At 46.2% G+C, this 18,617-nt stretch overlaps 10 non-coding genes across 10 annotated transcripts; all 10 read left to right on the top strand.

Moving 5' to 3' along the window:
* LOC142720250 (U2 spliceosomal RNA) lies at positions 1-189 on the top strand. The gene has a single exon (XR_012873053.1). It is a non-coding gene; the product is annotated as a U2 spliceosomal RNA (small nuclear RNA).
* Positions 190-1,474: 1,285 nt separating this feature from the next.
* LOC142720280 (U2 spliceosomal RNA) lies at positions 1,475-1,665 on the top strand. The gene has a single exon (XR_012873071.1). It is a non-coding gene; the product is annotated as a U2 spliceosomal RNA (small nuclear RNA).
* A 1,301-nt stretch (positions 1,666-2,966) lies between these two features.
* Positions 2,967-3,157, top strand: LOC142720281 (U2 spliceosomal RNA). The gene has a single exon (XR_012873072.1). It is a non-coding gene; the product is annotated as a U2 spliceosomal RNA (small nuclear RNA).
* Positions 3,158-4,458: 1,301 nt separating this feature from the next.
* On the top strand, positions 4,459-4,649 carry LOC142720282 (U2 spliceosomal RNA). Its single transcript, XR_012873073.1, has one exon. It is a non-coding gene; the product is annotated as a U2 spliceosomal RNA (small nuclear RNA).
* A 1,293-nt stretch (positions 4,650-5,942) lies between these two features.
* Positions 5,943-6,133, top strand: LOC142720283 (U2 spliceosomal RNA). Its single transcript, XR_012873074.1, has one exon. It is a non-coding gene; the product is annotated as a U2 spliceosomal RNA (small nuclear RNA).
* A 1,301-nt stretch (positions 6,134-7,434) lies between these two features.
* On the top strand, positions 7,435-7,625 carry LOC142720285 (U2 spliceosomal RNA). Its single transcript, XR_012873075.1, has one exon. It is a non-coding gene; the product is annotated as a U2 spliceosomal RNA (small nuclear RNA).
* Positions 7,626-8,926: 1,301 nt separating this feature from the next.
* On the top strand, positions 8,927-9,117 carry LOC142720286 (U2 spliceosomal RNA). The gene has a single exon (XR_012873076.1). It is a non-coding gene; the product is annotated as a U2 spliceosomal RNA (small nuclear RNA).
* A 6,337-nt stretch (positions 9,118-15,454) lies between these two features.
* On the top strand, positions 15,455-15,651 carry LOC142720258 (U2 spliceosomal RNA). The gene has a single exon (XR_012873060.1). It is a non-coding gene; the product is annotated as a U2 spliceosomal RNA (small nuclear RNA).
* Positions 15,652-16,956: 1,305 nt separating this feature from the next.
* On the top strand, positions 16,957-17,147 carry LOC142720287 (U2 spliceosomal RNA). The gene has a single exon (XR_012873077.1). It is a non-coding gene; the product is annotated as a U2 spliceosomal RNA (small nuclear RNA).
* Positions 17,148-18,423: 1,276 nt separating this feature from the next.
* On the top strand, positions 18,424-18,614 carry LOC142720288 (U2 spliceosomal RNA). Its single transcript, XR_012873078.1, has one exon. It is a non-coding gene; the product is annotated as a U2 spliceosomal RNA (small nuclear RNA).
* The last annotated feature ends 3 nt before the right edge of the window (positions 18,615-18,617 follow it).

Below are 18,617 nucleotides of genomic sequence, written 5' to 3' on the forward strand. Positions count from 1 at the left end.
ACCCCTGAAAAGGGGTAGCCAACTTAAAAAAAAAAATCTGTTCTTATCAGTTTAATATCTGATACGTCCCCTATCTGGGGACCATATATTAAATGGATTTTTAGAACAGGGAGATGGAAATAGAGCTTGCTCTGTCCACTCCACGCATTGACCTGGTATTGCAGTATTTCCAGGACCGGTGCACCCTTCCCTTATGTGTTGACTAAAATCAGATTCCAAAAGTGCTATTTGTGTTTGCTATTGTTTTTGTCTTTCTGATGGGATCTCCCCTTTTAATCCCATTATTTCAACACCTGTTGGACAATGCATTTGTACAGTCATGTGTGATAATGAGCTCATTTATTAAATGCAATTAATTAATACATTGCCACCTCTTGTTGTGTGTGTGTCTTCTGTGTTTCTGTGTTTCCGGCATTTCACATTGGAACAGCTCATTCACCTTCCTTGTCTTCTCTCCGCCCTCCCTCCTAGGTAGGTTAAAGAGCTGCACCTGAGCCAGCCACTGATTGATGCAGCACCACAGTCAAATAGCGGAGTGGAGTAGGGGAACAGCAAACAGCCATTAAAGCCGCCCGCCCGCCTGCCTGCCTGCCTGCCTGCCCGCCACAATGGACCTACCTGTGTACACTACATGGATGTGATGGAATGTACTGTCGTCCCTACATTTCAAGAAGAAGTAAGAATTGCAGTTGCAACAAAGCCTTGCTTGCCTACAAAGAGAGCAGCAATTTGGATTTGTTACTATGTTACCTAGAAGAATAACAAACTGTGCAAGGATGGAGGTTGTAGGAGCAAAGAGAAGTTGTCTGTAAAGTTGGTGGATGCTTATTTTCCATTTTGCAGTCCCTTGTCTCCCTCTTGTGGCCTCCTGGAGGCAAATAAATGTGCAAAAAAAAGACAGCCTGGCGGCCGGCTGTTGCAGTGTTGCCCTCTCAGGCAACACTGAGTGACTGACTGAGCCGCACCGTCTTATATAAAGTTCAGACGGAACTTTGCACGTGTCATAGTGGAGCCCTCAGGATTCCAGAGCCAGCTTTCTGACATCATAATGGGGCCTGCCTCAGAGATAAAAGCCTGGGCCCAGGCAGTGTTGGTCAGTGCTGCTCAGCAGGCAGCACCGGACTGGACTGGATTAAAGCTGATACAAGGTGTGAAGGAACAAGGGGTGGCTGTGGGCATGCACTTGCTGCCGCTGCCAGTGTTTATCTGCATGGCAGGAGGGCATTTGGGCGTTGCCAGGAAGGCGTTTTTATGTAGATTCCTCCTCTTTCAGCACTGCATTGTGGTGCAAGCAAAAGAAGCAAATCCTGTGTAGCTTCCTCTCCGGCCTTTATTCACCTCCCGCTTAGTAGCTGTAAATGTGTGTGAGCCTGCAGGGCCCCATGGAATTGCCTAGGAGTAGGCTGAATCAATCGCTGCAAGGGGTGAACAGCAGTATGGGACAGGCTCGGGCAAGGCAAGGGCCGCTCGGGTTATCGCTTCTCGGCCTTTTGGCTAAGATCAAGTGTAGTATCTGTTCTTATCAGTTTAATATCTGATACGTCCCCTATCTGGGGACCATATATTAAATGGATTTTTAGAACAGGGAGATGGAAATAGAGCTTGCTCTGTCCACTCCACGCATTGACCTGGTATTGCAGTATTTCCAGGACCGGTGCACCCTTCCCTTATGTGTTGACTAAAATCAGATTCCAAAAGTGCTATTTGTGTTTGCTATTGTTTTTGTCTTTCTGATGGGATCTCCCCTTTTAATCCCATTATTTCAACACCTGTTGGACAATGCATTTGTACAGTCATGTGTGATAATGAGCTCATTTATTAAATGCAATTAATTAATACATTGCCACCTCTTGTTGTGTGTGTGTCTTCTGTGTTTCTGTGTTTCCGGCATTTCACATTGGAACAGCTCATTCACCTTCCTTGTCTTCTCTCCGCCCTCCCTCCTAGGTAGGTTAAAGAGCTGCACCTGAGCCAGCCACTGATTGATGCAGCACCACAGTCAAATAGCGGAGTGGAGTAGGGGAACAGCAAACAGCCATTAAAGCCGCCCGCCCGCCCGCCCGCCCGCCTGCCTGCCTGCCTGCCTGCCTGCCCGCCACAATGGACCTACCTGTGTACACTACATGGATGTGATGGAATGTACTGTCGTCCCTACATTTCAAGAAGAAGTAAGAATTGCAGTTGCAACAAAGCCTTGCTTGCCTACAAAGAGAGCAGCAATTTGGATTTGTTACTATGTTACCTAGAAGAATAACAAACTGTGCAAGGATGGAGGTTGTAGGAGCAAAGAGAAGTTGTCTGTAAAGTTGGTGGATGCTTATTTTCCATTTTGCAGTCCCTTGTCTCCCTCTTGTGGCCTCCTGGAGGCAAATAAATGTGCAAAAAAAAGACAGCCTGGCGGCCGGCTGTTGCAGTGTTGCCCTCTCAGGCAACACTGAGTGACTGACTGAGCCGCACCGTCTTATATAAAGTTCAGACGGAACTTTGCACGTGTCATAGTGGAGCCCTCAGGATTCCAGAGCCAGCTTTCTGACATCATAATGGGGCCTGCCTCAGAGATAAAAGCCTGGGCCCAGGCAGTGTTGGTCAGTGCTGCTCAGCAGGCAGCACCGGACTGGACTGGATTAAAGCTGATACAAGGTGTGAAGGAACAAGGGGTGGCTGTGGGCATGCACTTGCTGCCGCTGCCAGTGTTTATCTGCATGGCAGGAGGGCATTTGGGCGTTGCCAGGAAGGCGTTTTTATGTAGATTCCTCCTCTTTCAGCACTGCATTGTGGTGCAAGCAAAAGAAGCAAATCCTGTGTAGCTTCCTCTCCGGCCTTTATTCACCTCCCGCTTAGTAGCTGTAAATGTGTGTGAGCCTGCAGGGCCCCATGGAATTGCCTAGGAGTAGGCTGAATCAATCGCTGCAAGGGGTGAACAGCAGTATGGGACAGGCTCGGGCAAGGCAAGGGCCGCTCGGGTTATCGCTTCTCGGCCTTTTGGCTAAGATCAAGTGTAGTATCTGTTCTTATCAGTTTAATATCTGATACGTCCCCTATCTGGGGACCATATATTAAATGGATTTTTAGAACAGGGAGATGGAAATAGAGCTTGCTCTGTCCACTCCACGCATTGACCTGGTATTGCAGTATTTCCAGGACCGGTGCACCCTTCCCTTATGTGTTGACTAAAATCAGATTCCAAAAGTGCTATTTGTGTTTGCTATTGTTTTTGTCTTTCTGATGGGATCTCCCCTTTTAATCCCATTATTTCAACACCTGTTGGACAATGCATTTGTACAGTCATGTGTGATAATGAGCTCATTTATTAAATGCAATTAATTAATACATTGCCACCTCTTGTTGTGTGTGTGTCTTCTGTGTTTCTGTGTTTCCGGCATTTCACATTGGAACAGCTCATTCACCTTCCTTGTCTTCTCTCCGCCCTCCCTCCTAGGTAGGTTAAAGAGCTGCACCTGAGCCAGCCACTGATTGATGCAGCACCACAGTCAAATAGCGGAGTGGAGTAGGGGAACAGCAAACAGCCATTAAAGCCGCCCGCCCGCCCGCCCGCCCGCCTGCCTGCCTGCCTGCCTGCCTGCCCGCCACAATGGACCTACCTGTGTACACTACATGGATGTGATGGAATGTACTGTCGTCCCTACATTTCAAGAAGAAGTAAGAATTGCAGTTGCAACAAAGCCTTGCTTGCCTACAAAGAGAGCAGCAATTTGGATTTGTTACTATGTTACCTAGAAGAATAACAAACTGTGCAAGGATGGAGGTTGTAGGAGCAAAGAGAAGTTGTCTGTAAAGTTGGTGGATGCTTATTTTCCATTTTGCAGTCCCTTGTCTCCCTCTTGTGGCCTCCTGGAGGCAAATAAATGTGCAAAAAAAAGACAGCCTGGCGGCCGGCTGTTGCAGTGTTGCCCTCTCAGGCAACACTGAGTGACTGACTGAGCCGCACCGTCTTATATAAAGTTCAGACGGAACTTTGCACGTGTCATAGTGGAGCCCTCAGGATTCCAGAGCCAGCTTTCTGACATCATAATGGGGCCTGCCTCAGAGATAAAAGCCTGGGCCCAGGCAGTGTTGGTCAGTGCTGCTCAGCAGGCAGCACCGGACTGGACTGGATTAAAGCTGATACAAGGTGTGAAGGAACAAGGGGTGGCTGTGGGCATGCACTTGCTGCCGCTGCCAGTGTTTATCTGCATGGCAGGAGGGCATTTGGGCGTTGCCAGGAAGGCGTTTTTATGTAGATTCCTCCTCTTTCAGCACTGCATTGTGGTGCAAGCAAAAGAAGCAAATCCTGTGTAGCTTCCTCTCCGGCCTTTATTCACCTCCCGCTTAGTAGCTGTAAATGTGTGTGAGCCTGCAGGGCCCCATGGAATTGCCTAGGAGTAGGCTGAATCAATCGCTGCAAGGGGTGAACAGCAGTATGGGACAGGCTCGGGCAAGGCAAGGGCCGCTCGGGTTATCGCTTCTCGGCCTTTTGGCTAAGATCAAGTGTAGTATCTGTTCTTATCAGTTTAATATCTGATACGTCCCCTATCTGGGGACCATATATTAAATGGATTTTTAGAACAGGGAGATGGAAATAGAGCTTGCTCTGTCCACTCCACGCATTGACCTGGTATTGCAGTATTTCCAGGACCGGTGCACCCTTCCCTTATGTGTTGACTAAAATCAGATTCCAAAAGTGCTATTTGTGTTTGCTATTGTTTTTGTCTTTCTGATGGGATCTCCCCTTTTAATCCCATTATTTCAACACCTGTTGGACAATGCATTTGTACAGTCATGTGTGATAATGAGCTCATTTATTAAATGCAATTAATTAATACATTGCCACCTCTTGTTGTGTGTGTGTCTTCTGTGTTTCTGTGTTTCCGGCATTTCACATTGGAACAGCTCATTCACCTTCCTTGTCTTCTCTCCGCCCTCCCTCCTAGGTAGGTTAAAGAGCTGCACCTGAGCCAGCCACTGATTGATGCAGCACCACAGTCAAATAGCGGAGTGGAGTAGGGGAACAGCAAACAGCCATTAAAGCCGCCCGCCCGCCCGCCCGCCCGCCTGCCTGCCTGCCTGCCCGCCACAATGGACCTACCTGTGTACACTACATGGATGTGATGGAATGTACTGTCGTCCCTACATTTCAAGAAGAAGTAAGAATTGCAGTTGCAACAAAGCCTTGCTTGCCTACAAAGAGAGCAGCAATTTGGATTTGTTACTATGTTACCTAGAAGAATAACAAACTGTGCAAGGATGGAGGTTGTAGGAGCAAAGAGAAGTTGTCTGTAAAGTTGGTGGATGCTTATTTTCCATTTTGCAGTCCCTTGTCTCCCTCTTGTGGCCTCCTGGAGGCAAATAAATGTGCAAAAAAAAGACAGCCTGGCGGCCGGCTGTTGCAGTGTTGCCCTCTCAGGCAACACTGAGTGACTGACTGAGCCGCACCGTCTTATATAAAGTTCAGACGGAACTTTGCACGTGTCATAGTGGAGCCCTCAGGATTCCAGAGCCAGCTTTCTGACATCATAATGGGGCCTGCCTCAGAGATAAAAGCCTGGGCCCAGGCAGTGTTGGTCAGTGCTGCTCAGCAGGCAGCACCGGACTGGACTGGATTAAAGCTGATACAAGGTGTGAAGGAACAAGGGGTGGCTGTGGGCATGCACTTGCTGCCGCTGCCAGTGTTTATCTGCATGGCAGGAGGGCATTTGGGCGTTGCCAGGAAGGCGTTTTTATGTAGATTCCTCCTCTTTCAGCACTGCATTGTGGTGCAAGCAAAAGAAGCAAATCCTGTGTAGCTTCCTCTCCGGCCTTTATTCACCTCCCGCTTAGTAGCTGTAAATGTGTGTGAGCCTGCAGGGCCCCATGGAATTGCCTAGGAGTAGGCTGAATCAATCGCTGCAAGGGGTGAACAGCAGTATGGGACAGGCTCGGGCAAGGCAAGGGCCGCTCGGGTTATCGCTTCTCGGCCTTTTGGCTAAGATCAAGTGTAGTATCTGTTCTTATCAGTTTAATATCTGATACGTCCCCTATCTGGGGACCATATATTAAATGGATTTTTAGAACAGGGAGATGGAAATAGAGCTTGCTCTGTCCACTCCACGCATTGACCTGGTATTGCAGTATTTCCAGGACCGGTGCACCCTTCCCTTATGTGTTGACTAAAATCAGATTCCAAAAGTGCTATTTGTGTTTGCTATTGTTTTTGTCTTTCTGATGGGATCTCCCCTTTTAATCCCATTATTTCAACACCTGTTGGACAATGCATTTGTACAGTCATGTGTGATAATGAGCTCATTTATTAAATGCAATTAATTAATACATTGCCACCTCTTGTTGTGTGTGTGTCTTCTGTGTTTCTGTGTTTCCGGCATTTCACATTGGAACAGCTCATTCACCTTCCTTGTCTTCTCTCCGCCCTCCCTCCTAGGTAGGTTAAAGAGCTGCACCTGAGCCAGCCACTGATTGATGCAGCACCACAGTCAAATAGCGGAGTGGAGTAGGGGAACAGCAAACAGCCATTAAAGCCGCCCGCCCGCCCGCCCGCCCGCCTGCCTGCCTGCCTGCCTGCCTGCCCGCCACAATGGACCTACCTGTGTACACTACATGGATGTGATGGAATGTACTGTCGTCCCTACATTTCAAGAAGAAGTAAGAATTGCAGTTGCAACAAAGCCTTGCTTGCCTACAAAGAGAGCAGCAATTTGGATTTGTTACTATGTTACCTAGAAGAATAACAAACTGTGCAAGGATGGAGGTTGTAGGAGCAAAGAGAAGTTGTCTGTAAAGTTGGTGGATGCTTATTTTCCATTTTGCAGTCCCTTGTCTCCCTCTTGTGGCCTCCTGGAGGCAAATAAATGTGCAAAAAAAAGCCAGCCTGGCGGCCGGCTGTTGCAGTGTTGCCCTCTCAGGCAACACTGAGTGACTGACTGAGCCGCACCGTCTTATATAAAGTTCAGACGGAACTTTGCACGTGTCATAGTGGAGCCCTCAGGATTCCAGAGCCAGCTTTCTGACATCATAATGGGGCCTGCCTCAGAGATAAAAGCCTGGGCCCAGGCAGTGTTGGTCAGTGCTGCTCAGCAGGCAGCACCGGACTGGACTGGATTAAAGCTGATACAAGGTGTGAAGGAACAAGGGGTGGCTGTGGGCATGCACTTGCTGCCGCTGCCAGTGTTTATCTGCATGGCAGGAGGGCATTTGGGCGTTGCCAGGAAGGCGTTTTTATGTAGATTCCTCCTCTTTCAGCACTGCATTGTGGTGCAAGCAAAAGAAGCAAATCCTGTGTAGCTTCCTCTCCGGCCTTTATTCACCTCCCGCTTAGTAGCTGTAAATGTGTGTGAGCCTGCAGGGCCCCATGGAATTGCCTAGGAGTAGGCTGAATCAATCGCTGCAAGGGGTGAACAGCAGTATGGGACAGGCTCGGGCAAGGCAAGGGCCGCTCGGGTTATCGCTTCTCGGCCTTTTGGCTAAGATCAAGTGTAGTATCTGTTCTTATCAGTTTAATATCTGATACGTCCCCTATCTGGGGACCATATATTAAATGGATTTTTAGAACAGGGAGATGGAAATAGAGCTTGCTCTGTCCACTCCACGCATTGACCTGGTATTGCAGTATTTCCAGGACCGGTGCACCCTTCCCTTATGTGTTGACTAAAATCAGATTCCAAAAGTGCTATTTGTGTTTGCTATTGTTTTTGTCTTTCTGATGGGATCTCCCCTTTTAATCCCATTATTTCAACACCTGTTGGACAATGCATTTGTACAGTCATGTGTGATAATGAGCTCATTTATTAAATGCAATTAATTAATACATTGCCACCTCTTGTTGTGTGTGTGTCTTCTGTGTTTCTGTGTTTCCGGCATTTCACATTGGAACAGCTCATTCACCTTCCTTGTCTTCTCTCCGCCCTCCCTCCTAGGTAGGTTAAAGAGCTGCACCTGAGCCAGCCACTGATTGATGCAGCACCACAGTCAAATAGCGGAGTGGAGTAGGGGAACAGCAAACAGCCATTAAAGCCGCCCGCCCGCCCGCCCGCCCGCCTGCCTGCCTGCCTGCCTGCCTGCCCGCCACAATGGACCTACCTGTGTACACTACATGGATGTGATGGAATGTACTGTCGTCCCTACATTTCAAGAAGAAGTAAGAATTGCAGTTGCAACAAAGCCTTGCTTGCCTACAAAGAGAGCAGCAATTTGGATTTGTTACTATGTTACCTAGAAGAATAACAAACTGTGCAAGGATGGAGGTTGTAGGAGCAAAGAGAAGTTGTCTGTAAAGTTGGTGGATGCTTATTTTCCATTTTGCAGTCCCTTGTCTCCCTCTTGTGGCCTCCTGGAGGCAAATAAATGTGCAAAAAAAAGCCAGCCTGGCGGCCGGCTGTTGCAGTGTTGCCCTCTCAGGCAACACTGAGTGACTGACTGAGCCGCACCGTCTTATATAAAGTTCAGACGGAACTTTGCACGTGTCATAGTGGAGCCCTCAGGATTCCAGAGCCAGCTTTCTGACATCATAATGGGGCCTGCCTCAGAGATAAAAGCCTGGGCCCAGGCAGTGTTGGTCAGTGCTGCTCAGCAGGCAGCACCGGACTGGACTGGATTAAAGCTGATACAAGGTGTGAAGGAACAAGGGGTGGCTGTGGGCATGCACTTGCTGCCGCTGCCAGTGTTTATCTGCATGGCAGGAGGGCATTTGGGCGTTGCCAGGAAGGCGTTTTTATGTAGATTCCTCCTCTTTCAGCACTGCATTGTGGTGCAAGCAAAAGAAGCAAATCCTGTGTAGCTTCCTCTCCGGCCTTTATTCACCTCCCGCTTAGTAGCTGTAAATGTGTGTGAGCCTGCAGGGCCCCATGGAATTGCCTAGGAGTAGGCTGAATCAATCGCTGCAAGGGGTGAACAGCAGTATGGGACAGGCTCGGGCAAGGCAAGGGCCGCTCGGGTTATCGCTTCTCGGCCTTTTGGCTAAGATCAAGTGTAGTATCTGTTCTTATCAGTTTAATATCTGATACGTCCCCTATCTGGGGACCATATATTAAATGGATTTTTAGAACAGGGAGATGGAAATAGAGCTTGCTCTGTCCACTCCACGCATTGACCTGGTATTGCAGTATTTCCAGGACCGGTGCACCCTTCCCTTATGTGTTGACTAAAATCAGATTCCAAAAGTGCTATTTGTGTTTGCTATTGTTTTTGTCTTTCTGATGGGATCTCCCCTTTTAATCCCATTATTTCAACACCTGTTGGACAATGCATTTGTACAGTCATGTGTGATAATGAGCTCATTTATTAAATGCAATTAATTAATACATTGCCACCTCTTGTTGTGTGTGTGTCTTCTGTGTTTCTGTGTTTCCGGCATTTCACATTGGAACAGCTCATTCACCTTCCTTGTCTTCTCTCCGCCCTCCCTCCTAGGTAGGTTAAAGAGCTGCACCTGAGCCAGCCACTGATTGATGCAGCACCACAGTCAAATAGCGGAGTGGAGTAGGGGAACAGCAAACAGCCATTAAAGCCGCCCGCCCGCCCGCCCGCCCGCCTGCCTGCCTGCCTGCCTGCCTGCCCGCCACAATGGACCTACCTGTGTACACTACATGGATGTGATGGAATGTACTGTCGTCCCTACATTTCAAGAAGAAGTAAGAATTGCAGTTGCAACAAAGCCTTGCTTGCCTACAAAGAGAGCAGCAATTTGGATTTGTTACTATGTTACCTAGAAGAATAACAAACTGTGCAAGGATGGAGGTTGTAGGAGCAAAGAGAAGTTGTCTGTAAAGTTGGTGGATGCTTATTTTCCATTTTGCAGTCCCTTGTCTCCCTCTTGTGGCCTCCTGGAGGCAAATAAATGTGCAAAAAAAAGCCAGCCTGGCGGCCGGCTGTTGCAGTGTTGCCCTCTCAGGCAACACTGAGTGACTGACTGAGCCGCACCGTCTTATATAAAGTTCAGACGGAACTTTGCACGTGTCATAGTGGAGCCCTCAGGATTCCAGAGCCAGCTTTCTGACATCATAATGGGGCCTGCCTCAGAGATAAAAGCCTGGGCCCAGGCAGTGTTGGTCAGTGCTGCTCAGCAGGCAGCACCGGACTGGACTGGATTAAAGCTGATACAAGGTGTGAAGGAACAAGGGGTGGCTGTGGGCATGCACTTGCTGCCGCTGCCAGTGTTTATCTGCATGGCAGGAGGGCATTTGGGCGTTGCCAGGAAGGCGTTTTTATGTAGATTCCTCCTCTTTCAGCACTGCATTGTGGTGCAAGCAAAAGAAGCAAATCCTGTGTAGCTTCCTCTCCGGCCTTTATTCACCTCCCGCTTAGTAGCTGTAAATGTGTGTGAGCCTGCAGGGCCCCATGGAATTGCCTAGGAGTAGGCTGAATCAATCGCTGCAAGGGGTGAACAGCAGTATGGGACAGGCTCGGGCAAGGCAAGGGCCGCTCGGGTTATCGCTTCTCGGCCTTTTGGCTCAGATCAGGTTCATTGCCTGGTCTGGGCCGGGGGGTTCGGCCTTTTCGTGGAGTCCTATCCGACGTTTTTGGGAGCGATCACCGTGCCGTTGGGCATTCCTTTTCAAGATGGCAGCTGTGCGTAACACTATCCGTTTTGTGGTGAATGAGCAGAGGAGAGAAGAAGTTGATACTGGACATATCATTGAGAACATCCTTCTGGACCTGGCTGGAGTTAAGTTGGTAGAGGTATTCTGTATCCAAGCTTTCAGCAATATTGCTACATATGATGTATCCTTTTTTGAGGCCGCCTACTGTCTAAATGTTTTTCAGTTGCTCAAGGAGAAACACATGCATGAGGCTTTAAAATCTATTGAAGTGCAACCTCTTTTTTCAGCAGTGGAGAAATGTATTACCATCCACATGTATAACCCATTTCTGGATAGAAGGCTGGTCAGGGCCTTCTTAGCTCACTACTGTACCCATGTTAGAGGAGGTGTGGAGCAGAAGAACCTATGGGGAGTTTTCAATGGTGATATTAAGTACTGGGTCAGGCTGAAACCTGACTCCAGCTGTATTGGAGGAGTGATGAATCCTCCTGCAAATTTTTCAATTGGTGGTAATAAGGGATATCTTTATTACCAAGATATGCCATGTTTTTGCAGATCATGTTTTTCCTACGGGCATACCAAAGATGCATGTAAAGGCAAAGTATGCAGGAATTGCAAAGAAACAGGACATGAGGCTAGTGCATGTATTTCCCCATCCAGGTGTGACATTTGTGGTTTGCCGGGTCATACTTGTAGGAAATGTCCAAAGGTGTTTCCCTTTTTAGGGCAAGAGAGAAGAACATGGGGCAGACAGGTGAGAACAACAAGTTCCCTTGCTGCCACTTCTGATGCAATTTCAGAGCCAGCTGGCAGTGTTTCTGTGCCTGCTTCTCAGGACCCTGGGAAAGCTGGATTAGGAGAGGTTCTAACCTCACATACTAACAGCATGGAGTTGGGTGTGGTCCCTCCTGCAGAGCAAAGTGTTGATGAAACACCTGGGGTTATGCCTATGGAAGGTGAAGACACAGCGCCACCTATTGGGTGTGCTTCCCCTGATGATGGTGCAAGTATGCAAATTTTGTCTTTTTCTAGCCCAGAGTCAAAAATGGAAGACTCAGCTAAAGTGGAGTGGTCAATATCGGAGGAGGACGAGAAGGAGGCCAGGATGCCTAGTGCCACTAGTGCTGAAATTTTTCATAAAGTGGTCTCAAAAAGGGGGAAGTCTGGAAAGGCGGTGAAGAGACTGAAGATAGGCTTATTGGAAGATTCTGCTCATGCAAATCCCTTCTCATTGCTGGACAGTGACTCTAGTTCTAGCCCTAAGTCATCTGAGGTGGCCTCAGAAGTACCCAGCTCTCCTGGGGAAGGTTTCCTCAGTGAAGTCAATGTGGCAAATCTGGAAAGAGCTATGTATTTCCCTGGGACGTGATATGTTCTGGTTATCTCATGGCTTTCCTTTGCACTAACCATACTATGCCCGCATGTCTTTGAGATTAAAGATTGTCTCTCAAAATGTACGGGTGTTCTCCTCTGCTCACAAGCGTGCTGCAGTCCTGGACTTTTTGGCCTCTAAGGGCAGTGACATTGTTTGTGTACAAGAATGTGGTTTGTCAAAAAATCCTAGTAAAGAAGAATGGAAGTTTGGGGAAGCAATTTGGTCCTTTTCTTCCACAAATAGGAACGATGGAATTGGTATTCTCTTTAAAAATAATGAGTTTGTCATCAAACAGACTCAAATCATTCAGGAAGGAAGATGTGTCTGCGTGTTACTATCCTACAAGGGGTGGCAGTTTAGGCTTATCAATATCTATGGCCATGCTGTGAAATCTGATAGGTTGGCACTTTTTGATACTTTAAAATTTTTTCTACACGGTAAAGTTCCTGTAATTATTGTTGGTGACATTAACTGTATCCTGGAGAAGCAGGCCCGAGCTGGATCCACAGAGTCTAATGTGGACGCTACCGGAGTTTTGTGGAATAAAATTTTGCAGGACTTTGCTTTGCAGGACGCTGTCACCAGGAAACCAGGTCCATTTACCTATCATGCCGATGACGGAAGAACGGATTCTCGTCTGGACTTTTTCTTTTTTTCTACCTCTGCAATGAAATGTGTAGATTATGCGCAGGAGAGAGTGTGGTTTTCAGATCACGAGTGTTTGTTGGGGGTTTTTGTTATAAATAATTTCTTTTATGGTAGAGGGGTATGGAAGATGAATGTTAGTTTTCTGAGTGATAAAAGGGAAAAAACTAGGTTTGGGAAAAAATATGGGTTTTGGGTTAGGAAGAAAAGTTCTTTCTCTAATGTGTGTGAATGGTGGGTATGGGTGAAAAAAAAGATTGGTGGGTTTTTTAGACAGATAGGGTATAGAAGAGCGAGAAGGAAAAGATTAGAATATTCACGCTTTAATATGCGGATGACGTTCCTTCAACAATGTAAAAATTTGGGTATGGATGTAAGACACGATTTGGAAAAAACAAAAAAAGATATTAAGGAGTGGTTCCGAGAGAAAGGGAAAGAAATTATATTTAGGTCTAAGGTGGAGGTTAGAGATAATCACGAGAAGTGCACTAGATTTTTCTTTAAAAAAATGTGTGGTGGAAAAAGTGGAATGAATGTATTATTGGATAAGGATGATAAGGAGGTGTTCGGTAAGGATGTGATTGATGTGGTGTCTGATTTTTATAAAAAACTGTATGATGTGAAGAAATGTGATTTGGGCGATGATGAGGAGTTTTTGGATATTGTGTGTAATTTTGTTCCTGAAAGTGAATGTGCGTTTTTGCTTGGTGAGATTATGGATGGTGAAGTAAAGGATGTGGTGGGAAGTATGGCTAAAAATAAGTCTCCAGGGATCGATGGAATACCAGCTGATTTCTATGGGAAATATTGGGATATAATTGGGAAGGATGTTATAGAAGTTATGAGAGTGTTGTTTTCTGGGATTAATATGTGTGATGTGATGAAGAAGGGTATGGTAGTTTTGTTGCATAAAAAAGGAGACAAGAGACGGTTAGAAAACTGGCGACCAATTACTTTGCTTAATACGGATTATAAAATTTTTGCCAAGCTGATTGCGAATCGTATGAGAGATGTGATTGGGTGTGTGATTGATGAGGATCAGGTATGTGCGGTACCGAAAAGGAAATTGCATGAAAACGTGGCGTTGGTGCGGGACATGCTTGAGGATTGTAAGGGTCGGAATAAGAAGGTGATTGTGTGTGCGTTAGATTTTGAGAAAGCGTTTGATCGTGTGGCGCATGTGTTTTTGTTCAAAGTGTTAGAGAGAATGGGTTTTCCGGTTCAGTTTGTGAGTTTGTTGAAGAATTTATACGCGAATGCAAAGAGCTGTGTGCAGGTGAATGGGTTTTTTTCAGAATCGTTTAATATTATGTCTGGTGTGCGACAGGGTTGTCCGTTGTCTCCCATCCTATTTATTTGTGCGATTGAACCATTGTTGCAAATGATTAGAAATGATAAGGTTGTGAAAGGTTTGGTGGTGCCCGGGTGTGATGGAAAACGTGTGAAAGCTTTGGGATATATGGATGATATTTGCGTATTGTGTGATTCAGTGTATGATATGTCCAGAGTGAAGTTGATCGTAAATATGTTTTGTATTGCGTCTGCTTTTAAAATAAATTGGGGTAAGAGCAAATTTAAAATTTTTTTCAGTAATGAGCGGGTGAGTGATTCTGATATGGAACAGGTGAATGGTGTGAAAATTTTGGGTATTGTGTTTGATGATGAGCTGAAAGGGAGAGAAAGTTGGGATGAGTTAGGTGGTAGGATTGTGAGAAAGTTGGAAATGTGGAGAATGAGGGATCTTTCTTTTTCGGGGAAGGTTTTAATTGTCAAAAGTATTATTCTTCCTATGATTTTATATGTTGCTCTGGTTTTTCCTCCTGCTGTAGCTATGTTAAAAAAAGTGAATAGAGTTTTGTTCCTTTTTTTATGGGGGAGCGGGATTGAGAAGGCAAAGAGAGAAATTCTAATGAAAAGCAGACGTAATGGAGGCTTGGATTTCCCAAATTTGGAGATTTTCATCGGAATTAATTGTGTACGTTTTTTTGTAGAGCTTTTATTTAAAGAATCCAAGGCTTCCAGAATGTCGAAATATTTAGCTGGAACGGTGATTCAGCGTCTAAGGTGGGAAAAACGTAATTTATGTAAACCAATTGCTTTTCAGTGCACAGGGTGGTATTTGTATGTTGAAAAATTTATTAAAAAGTTCCAGCTAGAGGATGTAAGAATGGAGAGATTTTTGAGTGAAAAGAATGTTGTGAGAAGTATGTGTATGAATAATGTGATGTGTTCTGTAAATGGTTTGAATTCGATGGAGTCTAGGTCTGTGTGGAAGAAGATTGTTACGTATGATGTGTCAAATAAGCAGAAAGATTTGTTATGGATGTCGGTACATGGAGTGTTGCCTGTAAGGAGTGTTCAGAAAAGAAGAGGTTTGGTTGCATCTGAAAGGTGTCCGAGAGAAGGTTGTGGGGATGATGAGGATGTGAGTCATGTGTTTTGGTCGTGTAAGCATGCAAAGGATGTTTGGAAAAAGTTGAGTGGGTTGTGCGAAGAATTGACTGGTTTGAAGAGTTTGACGTACGAAATTGTCTTGTTTGGTTTGTGTAGTTTGGGTAGTGAAAAGGATAGAGTGTTGTGGATTTTTTTGACTTGTGTGAAAGAGGTTTTGTGGAATACGAGGAATTTGAATGTGTATAAAAGAGAAGTATTTGAGATGGAGGATGTGGTTAGTATGGTATTGGCTAAATTGTATTTTTATTATAAATGGGATCTAGAAAAAGGTATGGATGCGGAAGGGATATGGCGAATGTTAAAATGGCGGTATTTAGTTTGAGGAATTTTGTTTGACTTATCTTGTATTTGATGGGAAAATAAAATAATGAACCAGAGTGATGAGATTTTTTGAAAAATAGAGAGGTGGTTTGAACAACTACAGTTCTCGGTTTTATTCAAAAAAACCTGAATGGTTTAATAAAAAAAAAAAAAAAAAAAAAAAAAAAAAAAAAATCTGTTCTTATCAGTTTAATATCTGATACGTCCCCTATCTGGGGACCATATATTAAATGGATTTTTAGAACAGGGAGATGGAAATAGAGCTTGCTCTGTCCACTCCACGCATTGACCTGGTATTGCAGTATTTCCAGGACCGGTGCACCCTTCCCTTATGTGTTGACTAAAATCAGATTCCAAAAGTGCTATTTGTGTTTGCTATTGTTTTTGTCTTTCTGATGGGATCTCCCCTTTTAATCCCATTATTTCAACACCTGTTGGACAATGCATTTGTACAGTCATGTGTGATAATGAGCTCATTTATTAAATGCAATTAATTAATACATTGCCACCTCTTGTTGTGTGTGTGTCTTCTGTGTTTCTGTGTTTCCGGCATTTCACATTGGAACAGCTCATTCACCTTCCTTGTCTTCTCTCCGCCCTCCCTCCTAGGTAGGTTAAAGAGCTGCACCTGAGCCAGCCACTGATTGATGCAGCACCACAGTCAAATAGCGGAGTGGAGTAGGGGAACAGCAAACAGCCATTAAAGCCGCCCGCCCGCCCGCCCGCCCGCCTGCCTGCCTGCCTGCCTGCCTGCCTGCCCGCCACAATGGACCTACCTGTGTACACTACATGGATGTGATGGAATGTACTGTCGTCCCTACATTTCAAGAAGAAGTAAGAATTGCAGTTGCAACAAAGCCTTGCTTGCCTACAAAGAGAGCAGCAATTTGGATTTGTTACTATGTTACCTAGAAGAATAACAAACTGTGCAAGGATGGAGGTTGTAGGAGCAAAGAGAAGTTGTCTGTAAAGTTGGTGGATGCTTATTTTCCATTTTGCAGTCCCTTGTCTCCCTCTTGTGGCCTCCTGGAGGCAAATAAATGTGCAAAAAAAAGCCAGCCTGGCGGCCGGCTGTTGCAGTGTTGCCCTCTCAGGCAACACTGAGTGACTGACTGAGCCGCACCGTCTTATATAAAGTTCAGACGGAACTTTGCACGTGTCATAGTGGAGCCCTCAGGATTCCAGAGCCAGCTTTCTGACATCATAATGGGGCCTGCCTCAGAGATAAAAGCCTGGGCCCAGGCAGTGTTGGTCAGTGCTGCTCAGCAGGCAGCACCGGACTGGACTGGATTAAAGCTGATACAAGGTGTGAAGGAACAAGGGGTGGCTGTGGGCATGCACTTGCTGCCGCTGCCAGTGTTTATCTGCATGGCAGGAGGGCATTTGGGCGTTGCCAGGAAGGCGTTTTTATGTAGATTCCTCCTCTTTCAGCACTGCATTGTGGTGCAAGCAAAAGAAGCAAATCCTGTGTAGCTTCCTCTCCGGCCTTTATTCACCTCCCGCTTAGTAGCTGTAAATGTGTGTGAGCCTGCAGGGCCCCATGGAATTGCCTAGGAGTAGGCTGAATCAATCGCTGCAAGGGGTGAACAGCAGTATGGGACAGGCTCGGGCAAGGCAAGGGCCGCTCGGGTTATCGCTTCTCGGCCTTTTGGCTAAGATCAAGTGTAGTATCTGTTCTTATCAGTTTAATATCTGATACGTCCCCTATCTGGGGACCATATATTAAATGGATTTTTAGAACAGGGAGATGGAAATAGAGCTTGCTCTGTCCACTCCACGCATTGACCTGGTATTGCAGTATTTCCAGGACCGGTGCACCCTTCCCTTATGTGTTGACTAAAATCAGATTCCAAAAGTGCTATTTGTGTTTGCTATTGTTTTTGTCTTTCTGATGGGATCTCCCCTTTTAATCCCATTATTTCAACACCTGTTGGACAATGCATTTGTACAGTCATGTGTGATAATGAGCTCATTTATTAAATGCAATTAATTAATACATTGCCACCTCTTGTTGTGTGTGTGTCTTCTGTGTTTCTGTGTTTCCGGCATTTCACATTGGAACAGCTCATTCACCTTCCTTGTCTTCTCTCCGCCCTCCCTTTTAGGTAGGTTAAAGAGCTGCACCTGAGCCAGCCACTGATTGATTGATGCAGCACCACAGTCAAATAGTGGAGTGGAGTAGGGGGAACAGCAAACAGCCATTAAAGCAGCCCGCCCGCCACAATGGACCTACCTGTGTACACTAGATGGATGTGATGGAATGTACTGTCGTCCCTACATTTCCAAGAAGAAGTAAGAATTGCAGTTGCAACAAACCCTTGCTTGCCTACAAAGAGAGCAGCAATTTGGATTTGTTACTATGTTACCTGGAAGAATAACAAACTGTGCAAGGATGGAGGTTGTAGGAGCAAAGAGAAGTTGTCTGTAAAGTTGGTGGATGCCTATTTTCCATTTTGCAGTCCCTTGTCTCCCTCTTGTGGCCTCCTGGAGGCAAATAAATGTGCAAAAAAAAGACAGCCTGGCGGCCGGCTGTTGCAGTGTTGCCCTCTCAGGCAACACTGAGTGACTGACTGAGCCGCACCGTCTTATATAAAGTTCAGACGGAACTTTGCACGTGTCATAGTGGAGCCCTCAGGATTCCAGAGCCAGCTTTCTGACATCATAATGGGGCCTGCCTCAGAGATAAAAGCCTGGGCCCAGGCAGTGTTGGTCAGTGCTGCTCAGCAGGCAGCACTGGACTGGACTGGACTGGATTACAGCTGATACAAGGTGTGAAGGAACAAGGGGTGGCTGTGGGCATGCACTTGCTGCCGCTGCCAGTGTTTATCTGCATGGCAGGAGGGCATTTGGGCGTTGCCAGGAAGGCGTTTTTATGTAGATTCCTCCTCTTTCAGCACTGCATTGTGGTGCAAGCAAAAGAAGCAAATCCTGTGTAGCTTCCTCTCCGGCCTTTATTCACCTCCCTCCCGCTTAGTAGCTGTAAATGTGTGTGAGCCTGCAGGGCCCCATGGAATTGCCTAGGAGTAGGCTGAATCAATCGCTGCAAGGGGTGAACAGCAGTATGGGACAGGCTCGGGCAAGGCAAGGGCCGCTCGGGTTATCGCTTCTCGGCCTTTTGGCTAAGATCAAGTGTAGTATCTGTTCTTATCAGTTTAATATCTGATACGTCCCCTATCTGGGGACCATATATTAAATGGATTTTTAGAACAGGGAGATGGAAATAGAGCTTGCTCTGTCCACTCCACGCATTGACCTGGTATTGCAGTATTTCCAGGACCGGTGCACCCTTCCCT

Source organism: Rhinoderma darwinii, unplaced genomic scaffold, assembly GCF_050947455.1.
Source record: "Rhinoderma darwinii isolate aRhiDar2 unplaced genomic scaffold, aRhiDar2.hap1 Scaffold_495, whole genome shotgun sequence".
NCBI classification, from domain to species: Eukaryota; Metazoa; Chordata; class Amphibia; order Anura; family Rhinodermatidae; genus Rhinoderma; species Rhinoderma darwinii.